Genomic DNA, 15622 nt, shown 5'->3' with positions numbered 1-15622 from the left:
TATAGCTTAGAGACAAGATGAATATTGACGAGTAATCCGATGCAAAAAGACTAATGCAATTCATAATGTGAGAAGTCAAAATCTTTGTGTAGCAAACTAATTTACACACACATCCGCAACACTGCTAAGCTAACTATTTATCCAAATTTTAGCAAGAAACAAAAAACCTGCTGGGTGATGATTCACTTCATTAGATAAAACACAAGGAGATGGTCAGGTGGTCTTGCTTGCTCAATCGGTTATCGCAATTCATTCCAACTGAACTAGTAGTCTATTTATCTCTTGAGCTAACGCACTCCCCTGGTGTGAACTAGTTGATTTGCAGTTTGTAATTTCTCAAAATCTTTGATGGTAGCAGCAAGTTGAGAAATTCAAGAGAGCTTGCTTGTGCAAATCTTCAAGACGGTCCATATGTGTGGGGAAGTCATTATCCGTCGTCCATACAAGGAAGCTAATGCATGTGTGGACTGGCTAGAAATTTCTCTTTTAGGATCGTCTCAAACTATCATATTGATTTTTTTTTTTGGACCGAAGTACGTCCTTAAACTACTACGTCTGAACTTTGGGACTTAAAAAAACAGGGCATTCCTTAGGGTGAGGAAATAAAAACTTTCTCTAATTTGGGTATTTCTCTTTTAGAAGCATATCAAATTATAATATCAAAGCCTGTCCTCCTCATGATTTTCTTCATTTGATCTTATGTCATGCTCCAATCCTCGAGCGCATGCCCATCCCTCTGCGATTAATAAAATTTTGCGACTTCCCAGGATGAGTCGCCGACTTTTTCATTTTATTGCACATACGGAAGCGAATAACAAATCCCCTGATAGTAACCATCTCGGGATATAAAAGCAGAACAACACATATACAAACAAACATGATTTTATATACACATTGAGTAATTTACAAAAGTCCATAACCAAAAGACTTGTTCTCAAAAAAAGGCTATCCTATCTGACCTATTCTTGAGGTCACCTTAGCTCGACTCCAAACCCTTTACTCTACGGTCCTGAAAATTTAAGCCCATGATGGGATGAGATATAAATTTCAGCGAGCTCACACTCCAAACCCTGATTAGGAGGATAATACGCCTAGAAGCATCCTAACCATACAACCACGCAAATAGAACATAAGACTCACCTCGCCTCAGTTCCTTCCTGCACATCAACTCAGTTCATATCGCAATGTACATAATCAATGCATATAACAATTGAAACACCTCATCAACTCAATCAATTACAAGGGTCCCAATTATAAGGCCAAACCGTTATAACACGTCCTATACCATGCCCCACAGTTTTGTCTCATAATCAGGCGCATCACACTCAATCAATCATGCGCTCCAATTGTTAATTAAGCGCCTCGAGGCACAACCAAGTCCCATGTATGACTGTCTACTAGGTAGCCAGGCATCGTCTCTTCCCCATTGGGCACGGTTTTGTCTCTCAAAGACACCATTCCCGAATGAGGATAGGTCTAAAATCTACTACGACCTGCTACCCTAATGCATGGGTAACCCGAAAAGGGATTTAATAACGTTCGACATAATCGCTCATTAACCGTCACACGACCAATCAATCTCGGCCCAAGACACCATGCATTACACTCAAATGCCTCAATTAAAATAGTGATCCTGACGTATTTTCTTTGCATTAAAAATACACGGTAAAATAGTTGTGTGTGGGTATATGGTCAAATTGGACCCAGAAAGTTCATAACATCCAAATTTAAAATCACACTGTTTTATATAATATATAAAAACCCTTTTTGGTGTTAAAATCCGACACCCGAGATTTTTTGAATAAATAACGAAATTCACAAATTTTGGAATTAAATACTCAAAATTCCATTCAGCACTCAATTTGCACAATTTAACATCCAATTGCAGAAATTGACCACACCATTGCAATCAGCACGAAATTTTGGTCACCGGCTATCCCAGTCTAATTTCCGAAAAATATTTAATAATTAAATAAATTATTGGCAAGTAAATAAATTACAAAATAAATAAATTAAAGAACTTAATTAAATTAAATTAAACTAACTAGGCTAATTAATCTAACTAACAATTAAATCTAACCATTCTATCTAATTCAATCTAATTACACTAACTATATAAACTAACTAATTCCTAACGAAATCCACCTAACTATTCTAACTAAACTAACTATATAACTAACTATATACTTAATCTAACTAAATTACTCTAAGCTTAATTAACCTAACTAATCCACCAATTAGCTAACTAATCCACCTCTAATTGTTATTAGCCTACTAATTAGGGATTAGAGTGCAACTCACCAATTTAGCACGAAAACTGGCTCATGGCGATGGCGGCGCAATGGCGGCCGACATTCGGGCTCACGGCGAGGCCGAGGGAAGCTTGGGCAGGCTGAAATCAGCCAAGACGGCTCAGCAAAGCTGAGTTTTGGTCTTGAATTGCAAAGGGCTGAAGCAAGCTTCGAGTGGCTGGCTTCGGATGGGCTGGATTGTGGATGAAGAGAGGAGCAACCGTGGACTGGCGTGAGCTGCTTCGGAGTCAACGGCGTGGGCGTAGGAGGTGTTGTAGTTGACCGGTAGAGATGAAAACAGACATGTGGCAGCTTGGACGGTGATTTGGTGGAGAGAGGGACGGTGGTGTGTGGCTGTGTGGCGTGAGGTGAGCGAATGCAGGGAAATGGAGGCTTCGGTGGATGGCAGAGGAGACCGAAGATGGAGTAGGTAGCAGAGATTAAAGGAGAACGGCTGGCAGAGGGGCTGAGTTTCGTTGAATGCAAAAGAAAGTGAGAAGCAAATGCGGTCGAGAAGGGAAACAACGAAGGAGGGGGAACCAAATGAGGCGTGCAAGAGAAGCTTGGATGGAGGGGCAAAAAGTCAAGATAAAATATCTAGGTGTTAATGCTTGGTTCCCATTAGGCTTGCATAAATATCCCAATGTTCCCCAAATACTTTCTTGAATAGAATTTCCATAAATAAACAAATTTTGGTGTCAAAATTCCAGCCTCAAGCCTAGATCTGAATTTCCTCATTTTGACTCTAATTTCTTCACGAAATTTCCCAATTCGACATCCAAATTTTTGTTGAAGAAAAGCCTACAAAATTTCTACAAGTTCCCATTAGCACATAGCCCGGCTTGGAAGCCCAAATTTCCTTCAACTTGGCCCATCCGAATTTCTGTTCATTTTCCAAATCGTCCGAATCAATTTTCCGTAAAAATTCCGGAATCGAAAAATCTTCGGAGAATGAGTTGACGTTCCTAAAATGAATTGTGACATGACAAAAATTTCAATTACTGAAATCGAGTTCAATTTCGCGGTTAATTTTAATTTGACGTGATTTTAGCGCATCCTCTTCTCTCGGGTAGCTTTTAGGAATTTTTAATGTAATTAACCCGTGGTCGATTATTTTTTAGCCATAACGTACATCTTCGATACATTGACGACTCTCAGTTGTCATGAAAAACTCGAGATTTTAAATACAGACACGAGATACGAAAATGATAGAAAAATCGATCTAGTGATGTTCAATAGAAATTTTGCAATTAGGTGAAATCACCCATGCACTAATCACATACCTCTATTGAATCAACCTATCTCCAGTTTCTAATTGATTTTGACGGTGTCGTAATGACTCTAGCAAATTAGCACGGTCGAGCAGTCGATTCTTGGTCAAATTCTCAAGTTTATTGCATTTAAATTCTTTAACGACTTCACATGATAGGCTAGTTAACTCGTGAGTGGCTAACTCAAAGAAAAAGGCTATAGGCACTCAATGAAAAGCCCATTTCATCTTATCAAAATCAGACTCGAAAATCAGGATGTCACATCTTAGGTGACCGAATTAGTGCTCTAACTCCGTGGATGAGTTTAGATGTGTAGCTTTGATTGGCTTTAAGCCCGTTTAATTACCGAAAAAGTAGGACACAAAGGGCGACTTCATTAATATTAGTCCAAAAGACATGAAGTCTTAATTGATTCACTAATCCTGGCAAATCTTATTCTTGCCTAGGAATATAACTAGAGAAACATAGATGGAGAGGGATTAGCGTCCCCCTAGAGTCCCCACATTTTTCAATTATATCTTTTAATGCAACCGTCAAACTTATTTCCTAATATATTAGATGCAATGCCTTTATTATTATTTTTTTCGGAAGACATGTTTATGACTCCATGTATCGTGGGTGCTTTGTATTATTAGTATTCGTTGTGATGTGTATGTAAAATGCTTGACTAAAAGGCATTCTATTTGGTTATACACGCTTAATGTTTGGCCAACTTAGACATAATTATCTTTGTCCGATGAAAATATTATTAGAGAAAATAAGAATAATATTTTAGAAATAATTTATTTTGGGAAATTTATGGCGTGCAGGACCTCAGTTCATTATCATGGGCCCCTCGGCTCTCCAGCTTTAGGCCCACCTAGACAATGGTCCAGTATTGTGACCTATTGGGTCGGTCACATGCAACGGTTGCTATCTAGTGCCCGTATTTAAACAAGCACGACAATGATCTAGAAAAAGAAATTATTAAATTTTGCAGATTTTATTTCAGCAGAATGATGGTAATAAAGACTTTTTTTTATATACTTTTCGAAGACTAATTTTAGCAATGTGGAAATTCAGAAAATCCTCACGTGATGTTTGTCCGATTTTTCTCGAATATCTACACGTCTGGGATAGGCCGGAATTTCGCCTTGTATTTCTCCAGAATTTTCTCTCCCCACGAAAAGATCGAAAGAGGTAGCAACTAGAATTAGAACTTATAACGCAATGAAGGAGAACTTTGTACATGATCTAAAATTAAGTTGCACAATGGCCAAAAAGCCCGTTCAACTGCGAAACAGCCCTGGGCCAAGCAAGAGGGCCCCTAGGCAAGGAAGAAGGGGCACTGGGCCGGGCCTTCAATGCATCGCACAAGCCCACCCGTTGTCCAGCGCGGGCCCACTGCTGCATAGCACCGGATCCTTTTTCTCTCTTTTTAAAAATTTAATATTGACCATTTCTTCTTCTTTTTCTTTGTTTCCTTTTTTTTTCTTTTCAAAATCTTAACGAAACTTTGATTGAGCATAACTGTTGACTCGGTTTTCACGCCCCATGGAGAGCTTGTGAACCAAAATTTCCGAAAATCACAGCTTGATCACCGAAAAATGTTGAGAATTCATATTCTTGAGAATTAAGTGGAACGGACGGCCGTGATAAAAAGTTATGATATTATCTTCGTCAAAAAGTGTAATCACCATGATTCTTGTGGCGTTGGAAAGTTTATGACTTGATTTTTTAAGGTGGAATTTATCGATTAGATCATATTATATATTCCAGACACCCATTGATCTGATGTCAATGGTTAAAAAATGTGATATCTTAACATCCGACGATATAATTTGGAGAAATTGGATTTTATTTTTCTTTTATTTGGCAAAACTCTTTATGAGCACAACTCAATTATACCAAAAATCAAACTTTTAAGGAAGTAACATTCTCGGTCATCTTTGGTCCCACCCTTAGTAAAAAGTAAGGTGTCTACATTAGTAGTTCTTCTTCAAGATTGTCCCAAGCTTCCTAGCTGGGTTTGCTCTTAGAGAGAATGGTTTGGAATTGGTGGCGTTTTAGCTTGTAGAAGGCTGAGCTCGTGTCTTTGTATGTTCTCAATGTGGTTGAACCTCTTGTAATTCTTGACTGAAGTGGATCAATAGATTCGTCATACCGTGGTTTTTGAACGTAGAAAAGGTTCTCAAATAAATGCTCTCTTATTGCTGTAACGGTTTTATCGTGGTCGAGGTTGATTGCTTTGGTAGGTAGATTTCCCATCTCACTTCGCCATGGAAGGTCGTTGCTTCCTAACACCTTCAGTTGTTACTTGCATGAAGATTAAGTGAATTAGGATAGCTATCAACTTTTAGAGACCGTGAGTCCATCTCAACGACAAAGTGATTAATATCATACTAGGTGGGCGCATCTTGACTTGGAAATTCGAAAATTAAGGAGAGAGATCACGTATATATAAAGAATCCGTGACTCATACTATATTAGAATGCCTAACCTAAAAACTTAAATTGATAGGTGTAGGGTTATCATATATACATAATATAAATACTGTAGACAAGCGATACTTTAACAATTATAATCCGATAATGTCATTGTCCAACAAGGAAAACCTATATTCTCACAATTATAAAGTACCTTGATGAAGCATTTGCCATCGCTGCTTAATTTCTTTAATGACGTACATACGCAATTGCTTCTTAGATAAATGTGAGATTTGTTACTATGGAAAACTCCTTTTTTTTTTTTTTCTTTTTTTGGATAACCGAGGACTCCACCACGGGCCTCCCATGCCCGGACGGCACTGAAGGGCCGGGCTCCTATACCTCGGGAAAGACTAGCACAGGACCCCAACACTATGGCCCCTCACTTAAAACGACAGCAACTGCAAGTTTCGAACTCTTAACATCGGCGATAAATGAGAGACTGTCAACCAACACAGCTACCCATGGTTGGGTTGGAAAACTCCCTTTGCACTTTGTAGAGCTCAAGTAATTAAAGGTTCTAATGGATGACTCATTACAGATAATTGAAAAGTGAACGTAAAGGATGAAAACACAAAATAAGATCTTGTAGTTGTCTCCACTTAAGAAACCTGACAATAGGTGAGTAGGTCCGCGAAATTTCTTTGACGAAAAATGTTAAATCTTCATAAAAAGAAAAAGAATGCGCAAAAAATCAATTTTTTTCAAAAAATTACCAAGATTTACATTCAAAATTACATGTCCACATTTATTTGTTTCACAAAAAATGAGTGATTTGTAAAATATTTTCTTAAAAATAATCACTTGTCCCAATTGAAATGAATATTATCATTATCGATAACGATTTATGTCTAAATATTTTCATGAACATTGAACATATATTTTTATATTTTCATTGTTATAAACGATATAAATGATTATGTTCAAAAAAATATTTTTCAAATCATTCATTTTTTACAAAACAAACGACGCTTTAATCTTGAGAAAAGATCAAAATGCCCCCTACAAGAATTGGGGGAAAAAAAAGAAATAATTCCAATTCTAAGACTCAACTCATTATCAACACAAGCTCCAAGTTTCCTTTCAAAACTCTTGAAACTTTTTGTAGTAGTTTCTTTCCGTGCTTCATTTGATGGGCAATCTCAAAGTGGTTCTATTGTCTCGGCAGGTAATGAGTCAAGCTTGTGTTAGTAACCAACAATTCGTGTGTTCGTAAGTTGTGTTGGTGTCCAGTTGACAAAAGGCTAGAAAATTACCAAAAAACAATCATAAATCTATTACAATTGTGTTAATTTAATCATAAATATTTTTTCTTTCAAAATGAGTCATAATCTTTTGTATTTGTGTCAATTCAATTTATCTACCTAATTTTAACGATCAACGTTGACATGAATGTCAGCCATCCTATATGACATCGCCAACATTAACATGAATAATTTTTAATAATATTTTAACATTTTTTTACTTATTTTTTCTTATTTGTGTATTCTTTTTTTCCCTTTTTTTCTCATTCTTTTTTTTTCTTTCTCTTCCTTCTTTCTCTAGCTGGTTGCTCGTTCAACAACCAGCCAAAGGTGAGCAATGATGAGGTTGACCTCGCCACCCTCAGGTGAGCCTTGCCCACTTCTAATGAGGCTCTACCCCTTGCTAGAGGCTGTGAGGGTGGCCTCGCCCAAGTTGTTCGTTGGGCTAGTGAGGGTCGACCCTCATCTAGCCACTAACAAGGCTAACTAAAGGCTGGTAAGGGACCTTACCAACCTTGCCTCTGACTAATCACTGAGTTGGCAAGCAATTGGAAGCAGAAGGAGAAGAAGGAAAAACAGAGAGAGAGAGAAGAAAAACATGAAAAATCAAATAAAAAATTCAAAAAAAAAAATTTATTAAAAATTGTCTATATCATCGTTGGTGGCTCCACGTAGGATAATTGACCAAAATTAGCCAGATAAATTAAATTGGCATAAATGCAAGAGATTTAAGACTTAGTGGCGCTACAAAAATAAATTTAGAACTGAATTTGTACAATTGTAATAATTCTAAAAAAAATTCGCAATTTTCCCAACATAAGGCTATATTACTAAAGGTCAACTTGCACACGTGTCTACCTAAACACGAGCATGATTTGAAAATTAACAGCTGACACGTAACAAATTGCATAACATTAACACAACATGATTACACGGTAATCGACACACAAAATCGACCAATAGACAATTAACCCCAATTAGGACCCGTTGACAACATTGTCTAGCAAATACAACCCTTTTGATAATTTCTTCGTATGAATCTGCGGTAGCATTTGAGTAATGATGCTCCCAAATGACTTCTTACAGTATTTTCCATGCAATTCTTCTTTTTCGAATTTTGTTATCGCTTCTAATGTTCGAAATAAGACGGGAATAGGCCAAACTTGACAGGTCGATATGAGATCGAAGAAGTTATTCAGTGAATCCGTCTGATGAGCCTAATGCATGTCAGCAATTGGATCATGCGGATCTGTCGAGATCCGAGGGAGCACATCCACCGCCCTTTACGTGCTGCGGTGCAACACCTCTACCGCGTAACACGGAACGGCAGCGGCGCGATCTTCTATAGAAAAGTCAAAGCACTTCGCAGCCGGTGGATACGAATGGATCGGAGGGGTCACGTCCCTCTTTGACTTTCAGTAATCAACGTCTCGTTCCCGACCTTCAGTTCGGAAAAGGATCTCGCTCCGCCAACTTATAAATACAGACTCCCTCCTCCCTATTTCGCCGCCTCGAGAGAGAGAGAGAGAGAGAAAAGCAGAATCACCTGAAGGAATCTAGAGGAATCCGGGTCTCTCGGTTGGCAAGAAGCGGCGTTTCCACGACGGACGAAAGCTCCGACAGGAACTCTCCGAATTTCACCGGGACAGAGACAAGAAACCAGAGCGAAGCCAACTGCGCTATCTTCTTCCGGGGGTCGCATCTTCTGAGCCGGCGGCGGATCCTGGGGGACACCCTTTTGTTTTCGCGGGTAGCCGTTGTGCTGCAACACGTACGTTGCGGTGTCGAATTATCAGGAGGAGGGTGACGAGAAGGATAATGCTGCCGTTGCTGTTGAAGGGGAAACCAAGGGATGTGGTCGTAACTGCCTCGGAAAGTGCTGTTTGCCTGGTAAGTCCCCTGTGATCACACTCTTCCTTTCCTTTTCCTTTTGGCCTATGAAAATTAGAACATTCTCGCTGATTGTTTGCGGTTTAGTCATATATTTGAAGATGAATAGATTGTTTTTGTAGGGTTTGGATGGTTTACCTTTCTCATGATCTGCAGATATCAAACGTGTATCGCTTTGTGTGCATATTAGAAGATTGTTCGATTTGGATGTTTCTTTTATGCCACAAAGAGTCTTACATAGAGACGATTGGGTACATTAGCTTTGATAAATTCATCTTATTTTAATTAGTTACATGTTTCGTCCCTATTTCTTTGATGTTCTGATTGTTCTAAGGCCAGTGTAGTTTTCTTGCTGGAAAAGATTTCCATTTAAGTTCTTGGGCTTTGCAGACTATTTACCGGCAATTACGCATTGTATTTGGCTTTCTTTGTTTTGCGCCTAAGTTATGAACATTAGGTTTCAAACTTTTGATTGCTGGTGTATAAAGCTAATTGTGAAATTGGAATAAAATGAGGTGGACCATCTTCTTTTTTTACCATATTATATGCTGGAAGGTGAACTCTTGATTGAGCTTCAAGTTCCATGGGGGTTTTCTGATCCTTATTTAATTGGAGGGATGCAAATTTTTTATAGCAATGGCCAGCAGCTTTTCTTGATCTTCAATCGTTCTCCACTGCCTGGAGAACGACAATATAGGAATCAAGAATCAAAGATTAGAGAAAATAAAGGCTGTCGTCATACCCTAGAGGATAAAAAAGCAGCAGTATATTCAATTAAAGACATATATGTGTATATATAAAATTCATTATATGTGGTGAGAGAGAGAGAGAGAGAGAGAGAGAGGATGCGGATGTTTGGTTCATTACTTTCTCTATGTTGGCACTGGCTTGTACCTGATTTAATTGCTAATTGCAGCATCAGACCTTCCTCTGTACACGTTCAAGGGAGAAGATTGCGCTGAAGAATCCATCTTCTATCAAAAACCACCTGAGACTTCTTTCCTGCTCAATCTCTTACTTGGACAGTGGAAGAATCGGATGAATCGAGGCCTATTTCGCTACAATCTAACTACATGCAAGACAAAGGTTATTCCTAGCGACTATGGTTTCATTGTGCAACTGAATGAAGGGCGCCACCTCAAAAAACGCCCAACTGAGTTCCGAGTAGATCAAGTTCTCCAGGATTTCGATGAGAAGAAGTTCAATTTCACCAAAGTGGGCCACGAGGAAGTGCTTTTTATGTTTGAACAACGTGATGACTGCTACAGTCACTTCTTCCCCAGTGCACCCGCCATTTTCAAGCCTACTTCTCCTAATGTTGTAGCTACCAACGTAAGTCCGTTGCTTCCTTAACACTAAACATTGTGCATTGCTTCACTGATGTCCACTAGCTGCTGATGAATAAGGTGGTTAAACTTCTGCAGTTCAGCCCCATTGAGTATGGGCACATTCTCCTTATAATACCCCGTGTTCTCGACTGCTTGCCTCAGAGGATCGACCACATGAGCTTCTTTCTGGCTCTGTCTTTGGCCAAAGAGGCAGCAGATCTTTTCTTCAGAGTGGGTTACAACAGTCTAGGCACATTCGCCACCATTAACCATCTTCACTTTCAGGTAACATTAATTGAACACACTTTGATCCATAATATTGACTAGCTGATTGAGCTACTTTTCTTTTTCTATGGAAGGAGATTCTAACTTTTTTATCCCACCCAGTAGCATTACTTACTTACCTCATTTTTCTTGTTATTACAGTTGTATTATTTGGCTTCTCCATTCCCGGTCGAAAAGGTTCCTACTCTGAGAGTAATGACTTCCACAAGCATGCAGAGGAATGGAGTAGTTGTTTCGCAACTCTTGAAATTCCCAGTCCGTTCACTTGTGTTTGAGGGTAGAGATACTTTATGGGATCTGTCCAGTGCAGTTGCTAATTCCTGCATACGCCTTCAGCACAACAACATCCCCTTCAATGTACTGATCGCCAATTGTGGCAAAAGTGTGTTTCTATTTCCACAGGTAACTTTTCATTTTTTTCCTTTCACGACAGATTGACAGTTTAATGTCCATAAGCCGTTTCGCTATGCAATTTAATAGGGGTACTAGCACTTTCAAGATGATCCGTTGTGGTTGGAGTTTAATTCATATATGGTCCATTTAATCATGGCACACAAAGTCTCATCTTTGTTTACGAGGCTTATTTTTCATGTGGCCAATTTCTCGTCTTTGAAGACATCACATCTTATGATGCACTCTGCTTGGCTTGTCATGGAGATCTTTGAGTGTGATGTAGCATTTGTGCAGTTTTTTTTTGTTCATGTGCTCCTCTTCTATTCAAGCTGTACTGACTCTTATATATTTCGACTTTCTTTGCCGTGGTCTCTCGATTTACCAATGAAGTTACACTAGTAATGGACCAAATCTCACACTAGAAACTTCGAGTCAAGAGTTGTGTTTAAGGGGTTAGTTAGGATTCTGAGTATAAGGAAATGTTATTAATTCTCAGTAAATTCTGGTGGTCACCACAGAACAAGGTTGTGTATCTTCATCATAAGTTTTTAGTTATCGCGCATCTAATTGTGCTCTCTGTCAATGGTCAGTGTTATGCGGAGAAGCAAGCTCGGGGAGAAGTGAGCCAAGAACTTTTGGAAACTCAAGTAAATCCCGTCGTCTGGGAGATTGGCGGACACAAAGTGCTGAAGAGACGCGAGGACTTTGAAAATGCGTCAGAGGACTATGCATGGAGACTCCTTGCGGAGGTTTCCCTATCAGAGGAGAGTTTCCGAGAAGTGAAGGCTTAAATCTCAGAAGCGGCAGGCTTGCACGAGATAGATACTGAAGCATATAACTTGCATCAGAACGAAGAAGCTGTGTCCACATCTTCTAATGCCACAGCCACCTCACATTTGCATCAAGATTGTCTAGTCGTGAAAGGCAGGGCATAGCTCTTGCAGTAGCGGGTATGCACCGTGGATCGCTCCTTGCTGAAGCACAAGGAACTGAAGGCCAGATGATCCTGACAAACTGTCCAGGACAAGATTCCGCATCTCGCATCGCTTTGTCTTGCATAGTTTGTTGGTTCGGTGGTGAGGAATGTAGTTTGGTAGATTCGCTGCTCCGCAGGGCGGGTTACAATCCTTACCAGACAGCATTGCTTGGACTGACCGTCTGGACGATTGAAATTTGACATGGAAATAGCTTCTGACTTTGCCATTGCTATTAGAAACAGAGCTTCTGTACTTAATGGTGGCTTTCATGGGCACCTGGGCAGAAGTTGCCTTTTGTAGATTACTGATTGATTTTTGTTAGGTAACAAATGCCAATGTACTTGCATGATGGTGGACACCGGCCCTTGGCAGTTCTTGTAGGTTTTTCTTGTACTAACCATGAAGTCTGTTGTAGGAATTTATTTTCCCGTCTGCCATTCCAGTGAATCTATGATCTTTCGAGCATCATATCCTTTCTTAATCTTTTCATAATTTGGAACGACGTGGATCAGTTTCGAGAATCGGTATTGTATTATACTGAATTAGGAAGCTAGTTGCAATCAATGCGCGCCTTTTATTCATTCAATGATCCGGGACAAGCAGAGTTTTCAGGAGGCAAAAATTATTTTTACCAATGCTAACTTGTGCCGTTAGGGCGAGATTTGTTAAACGTATTTGATGGAAGAAATTTTTTTTCTGAAGGCGTTGGCTGTGAGTATCACGATCCTGGTCAAGATATAGAAAATTGGCAATATTACTCTATTGTAATGCTTAATAAATCTCCCGAGACCTAGTCATTAATGTTCTTTATTGGCTTTGCATCACTCTTTTAAGTAAACAAGCATATTTAAATGGTATGTTTATTTTCACAGAAAATGAAAGACTTTGAAAAGATTTTCTTAAAAATGATCACATGTATCAATTTGAGATTTTTCGTGATATTAATCATTTATTTTATGTCAATTTTTTTCTAAAATGCATATCACTTCAAAAAATAATAAAAAGTCACGTCAACTTCTTCAATCAATGAAATTGAACGGAGTTCATGAATAGACTTAATTAGGATTTGATAGCACTTATTGAAAGTTTTAAAAATCAATTGCATTTTAATAACAAATTTTAGAATATCTATTGAATTTGTAACATTCATTTGTTTGTAAGGGATGGGCTATAATTCTTTAGTGATGAATTTCTTTTATTGAACCTTGATGTTATTTATTAGTCAGATCGATGGTGTCATTTCATTAACTTTTTTAAAGATCCTCTAACACAATATATTGATGATATATGCACTATATGTCATAGAAACCTTTTGAGTTTTCTTCAATAAATTGCTTAGCTCCGTTCATTTCACGGAAAATAAATTTTGAAAAAATATTTTTCGAATTTTTCAGTGTTCGTTTCATAGAAAATGAATTGCTTGGGGAAAACATTTTTCATAAAGGGAAAAAAGTGTTCTAAACTAGGGGAAAATGTTTTCCACTTTTGAAAAGTGGAAAATATTTTCCTTACTTGATCTCTCTTATCTCACACTCTTATAAGCCCTCACTTCCTCCTCCTCCTTTTTTTTTTTAATTCGAATTATTTTTATTTTCTTTATTTTCCCTCATCTTTTTTATTTTTATGTTTTCTTTTTTTTTTTTTAATTGAGTTTTTAGTTCTTTTTCTTTTTCATCCCTTTTCTTATTTTTCTTCCTTGGCCGATCGGCGGCCACAAGCAAAATTCGACGAGTCGTGAGCTTGCCGGCCTCGATAGAGCTCGGGCTCCCTTGCATCAAGCGAGCCATGAGCTTGTCGGCCTTGGGAGCTCGAGTTTGCCAAGATCAGGTCGATGAGCTCGAGGCTCGGCCGATCTAGGTGAGCCGCATTCGTTGGGCAGCGAGCTTGCGACTCACCTAGCCTCGAGCCTTCAATCGGCCAAGCCTTGAGTTCTTGGACTTGGCAATTGCATCTTGGTCGACCGCTAGGCAGCTAACCACATCAAGGCACGCTGCGATGGAGGAAGGAGGAGGAAGAAAGAGGGAGGAAAAGAAAAAGAAAAATTAAAATTAAAAGTAATAAAAAAGCAAATTTTCAAAATAAATTCATTTTTAAAAATATATACATATAAATTATATTTTAATTTGTTTGGTCAATTAAAAATATTAAAATTTATTTTTTTGTTAATTTTCCCAAAAAATCAAATTAGATAATGAACAATGGAAAACATTTTTCATTTAAATTTCAGGTTTCAGCCAAACACCGGAAAATATAGTCATTTTCTTGGAAAATACGTGATATTTTCTATGAAACGAACAAATCCTTAATCAATAGTTCTTTTCATCAAAATAAAATAAAATAGTGGTTCTTCTTTAATTTACTAATGTTCATATTATTAAATAGGCGCAACCATGGAATATTACTTTCAGCCTATATGTATATTTTAAAATAGTATATATCTATAGACAAGTACGAGAACATTTAAATATTATCACAAACTATAACTTTTTCATTTAAATATATATTAATATTGCAAAATATAGCATATATATATCTTACAAAAATAGAGTCAAGTACAAGAACATTTAAATATTAATTACAAAGATAGTTGCGACCACAGACTATAAATTTTTCATCTAACTATATATTAATATTGCAAAGTATAGCATATATATGTATGTATCTTACAAAAATAGAGTTTGTGTTGAGTATGCCTTGAATTATTTTTTTTTGTATGGGCTTGGGCTACTGTAAGGGCTTGAGAACAATATAACTATTATTTTTCTCAAGTTATTAGTTCAAGAAGTTGAGATAGAAAAAGTTTTAGTTTTTCATAGCCATCTTTTGTAATCCTTGAAATTCTACAGTGAATTTTGCTTCTTATCCCCCTGTGGTTTTCCTGCAAAAGTTTCCATGAAAATCCGATGTTCTTTTATTATTCTCAATTTCAATTTCATTTTAGTTTCCGCATCTACCATAACAAACTGGTATTAGAGCCTTAGGGTTTTCTTGATCTTTTGGTTATGGCTTCAAGTTCAACAACGAAATTTCATATTGGGAAGTTTGATTGGAGCAGCAATTTCAATCTATGGCAAGTTCGTATGTTGGTTGTTCTTACATAGCAGGGTTTGAAGAAAACTCTGTTTGAAAAAGGGAAGAAACTGAAAGCACGTCAAATGAAACATGAGAAGAATTGGATGAAAGAGGCATGTCTGCTATTTAGTTGTGCCTCACGAATGAAGTTATGTAGGAGATACAAGATTATAAAAATAGTTATAGGTTTATGGTATAAATTGGAATGTATTTTTTCATAAAATCTCTCACCAATTGATTGAGGCTCAAGCAGTGACTCTTCACTCTTCATATGGCTGAAGGTGCTTCTTTTAAATCTCATATTTATGAATTCAATGATATCATCTATGAATTAAGAAGTATTGATATTAAGGTTGAAAATGAGAATTAGGCTCTCTTATTGTTAGTTTCACTACTTTCTTCTTAT

The 15622-nt window shown here is 37.7% G+C and overlaps 1 pseudogene; it reads left to right on the top strand.

Annotated features, from left to right (window-relative positions):
* The first annotated feature begins 8512 nt into the window (after positions 1-8512).
* On the top strand, positions 8513-12567 carry LOC104423713 (annotated as a pseudogene).
* Positions 12568-15622: the final 3055 nt, after the last annotated feature.

This window comes from Eucalyptus grandis, chromosome 10, assembly GCF_016545825.1.
Source record: "Eucalyptus grandis isolate ANBG69807.140 chromosome 10, ASM1654582v1, whole genome shotgun sequence".
Taxonomy (NCBI): Eukaryota; Viridiplantae; Streptophyta; class Magnoliopsida; order Myrtales; family Myrtaceae; genus Eucalyptus; species Eucalyptus grandis.
Note: the sequence above shows the minus strand (reverse complement) of the source record. Positions and strands in the feature narration are given on the sequence as shown.